Source organism: Haliotis rufescens, unplaced genomic scaffold, assembly GCF_023055435.1.
Source record: "Haliotis rufescens isolate VD_foot unplaced genomic scaffold, xgHalRufe1.0.p SCAF_10, whole genome shotgun sequence".
Taxonomy (NCBI): domain Eukaryota; kingdom Metazoa; phylum Mollusca; class Gastropoda; order Lepetellida; family Haliotidae; genus Haliotis; species Haliotis rufescens.
Window position 1 is genome coordinate 18550520 of NW_025963780.1, and position 3147 is coordinate 18553666.

The window sequence follows — 3147 nt, forward strand, 5'->3', positions numbered from 1 at the left end:
ATGGAGGGGGAAGTAGTGATGATTGAGGGGAAGTAGGGAGAGGGAGGGGAAGTAGGGAGGATGGAGGGGGAAACAGGGGAGGATGGAGGCAGAGGTTGGGAGGATGGAGGTGAAGTAGGGAGGATGGTGTGGAAGTTGGGAGGATGGAGGGGATGTAGGGATCATTAAAGGGAAAGTAGGGGAGGATGGAGGAGAAGTACAGAGGATGGATGGGAGAGGAAGTTATGATGAAGGGAGAAGAAGGGGGCATGGAAGGTGAAGTAGGATGATGGAGGGGGAAGTAGGAAGGATGGAGGCGGAATAGGAAGGAAGGAGGCTAAGTAGGGAGGATGGAGGGGAAGTATGGAGGATGGAGGGGAAGTAGGGATGATGGAGGGGAAGTTGGGATGATAGAGGATAAGTAGAGATAATTGAGGGGATGAATGGGGTGAAGGGACGAAGGAAGGGTAATATGGAAGGATGGAAGGGAAGTAGTGAAGATTGAGGGGAAGTAGGGTTGATGGAGTCGAAGTAGGGAGGATGGAGGGGAAGTAGAATTGATGGAGGGGTTAGTAGGGAGAATGGAGGGGAAGTACTGAGGATGGAGGGTTCAATAGTGGAGGATGGAGGAGAAAGTAGGGAGGATGGAGGGGGAAGTAGTGATGAATGAGGGGAAGTAAGGAGGATGGAGGGGAAGTAGGGAGAATGGAGGGGGAAACAGGGGAGCATGGAGGCAGAGGTAGGGAGGATGGAGGGGAAGTGGGCAGGATGGTGTGGAGGTAGGGAGGAGGAAGGGGAAGTAGTGAGGATGGAGGGGAAGTATGGAGGATGGAGGGGGAAGTTGGGAGGATGGAGGGGATGTAGGGATGATAGAGGGGATGAAGGGGTGAAGGGACAAAGGAAGGGTAATATGGAAGGATGGGGTGGAAGTAGTGAAGATTGAGGGGAAGTAGGGATGATGGAGTCGAAGTAGGGAGGATGGAGGGGAAGTAGGAGTGATGGAGGGGTTAGTAGGGAGAATGGAGGAGAAGAAGTGAGGATGGAGGGTTAAATAGTGGAGGATGGAGGAGAAAGTAGGGAGGATGGAGGGGGAAGTAGTGATGATTGAGGGGAAGTAGGGAGGATCGTGTGGAAGTAGGGAGGATGGAGGGGAAGTAGGGAGGATGGAGGCGGAAAAAGGGGAGGATGGAGGCAGAGGTAGGGAGGATGGAGGGGAAGTAGGGAGGATGGTTTGGAAGTTGGGAGGATGGAGGGGAAGTAGGGATCATGGAAGGGAAAGTAGGGGAGGATGGAGGGGAAGTACAGAGGATGGATGGGAGAGGAAGTTATGATGAAGGGAGAAGCAGGGGGCATGGAAGGTGAAGTAGGATGATGGATGGGGAAGTAGGGAAGATGGAGGGGGAATAGGAATTAGGGAGGCTAAGTAGGGAGGATGGAGGGGGAAGTAGGGAGGATGGAGGGGAAGTAGGGATGATGGAGGGGAAGTTAGGATGATAGAGGATAAGTAGAGATAATGGAGGGGATGAATGGGGTGAAGGGACGAAGGAAGGGTAATATGGAAGGATGGAGTGGAAGTAGTGAAGGTTGAGGGGAAGTAGGGTTGATGGAGTCGAAGTAGGGAGGAAACAGGGGAGGATGGAGGCAGAGGTAGGGAGGATGGAGGGGAAGTAGGGAGGATGGTGTGGAAGTAGGGAGGAGGGAGGGGAAGTAGTGAGGATGGAGGGGAGGTATGGAGGATGGAGGGGGAAGTTTGGAGGATGGAGGGGAAGTAGGGATGATAGAGGAGAAGTAGAGATGTTAGAGCGGATGAAGGGGTGGAGGGACGAAGGAAGGGTAAAATGGGAGCATGGAGTGGAAGTAATGAAGATTGAGGGGAAGTAGGGAGGATGAAGGGAGAAGTAGGCACGATGGAGGGGAAGTAGGGATGATGGAGGGGAAGTTGGGATGATAGAGGATACATCGAGATGATAGAGGGGATGAATGGGGTGATTGGACGAAGGAAGGGTAATATTGAAGGATGGAGTGGAAGTTGTGAAGATTGAGGGGAAGTAGGGATGATGGAGTCAAAGTAGGGAGGATGGAGGGGGAAGTAGGGAGGATGGAGGGGAAGTAGGGCTGATGGAGTGGAAGTAGTGAAGATTGAGGGGAAGTAGGGTTGATGGAGTCGAAGTAGGGAGGAAACAGGGGAAGATGGAGGCAGAGGTAGGGAGGATGAAGGGGAAGTAGGGAGGATGGTGAGGAAGTAGGGCGGAGGGAGGTGAAGTAGTGAGGATGGAGGGGAAGTATGGAGGATGGAGGGGGAAGTTGGGAGGATGGAGGGGAAGTAGGGATGATAGAGGAGAAGTAGAGATAATAGAGGGGATGAATGGGGTGAAGGGACGAAGGAAGGGTAATATGGAAGGATGGAGTGGAAGTAGTGAAGATTGAGGGGAAGTAGGGATGATGGAGTCGAAGTAGGGAGGATGGAGGGGAAGTAGGAGTGATGGAGGGGTTAGTAGGGAGAATGGAGGAGAAGAAGTGAGGATGGAGGGTTAAATAGTGGAGGATGGAGGAGAAAGTAGGGAGGATGGAGGGGGAAGTAGTGATGATTGAGGGGAAGTAGGGAGAGGGAGGGGAAGTAGGGAGGATGGAGGCGGAAAAAGGGGAGGATGGAGGCAGAGGTAGGGAGGATGGAGGGGAAGTAGGGAGGATGGTTTGGAAGTTGGGAGGATGGAGGGGAAGTAGGGATCATGGAAGGGAAAGTAGGGGAGGATGGAGGGGAAGTACAGAGGATGGATGGGAGAGGAAGTTATGATGAAGGGAGAAGCAGGGGGCATGGAAGGTGAAGTAGGATGATGGATGGGGAAGTAGGGAAGATGGAGGGGGAATAGGAATTAGGGAGGCTAAGTAGGGAGGATGGAGGGGGAAGTAGGGAGGATGGAGGGGAAGTAGGGATGATGGAGGGGAAGTTAGGATGATAGAGGATAAGTAGAGATAATGGAGGGGATGAATGGGGTGAAGGGACGAAGGAAGGGTAATATGGAAGGATGGAGTGGAAGTAGTGAAGGTTGAGGGGAAGTAGGGTTGATGGAGTCGAAGTAGGGAGGAAACAGGGGAGGATGGAGGCAGAGGTAGGGAGGATGGAGGGGAAGTAGGGAGGATGGTGTGGAAGTAGGGAGGAGGGAGGGG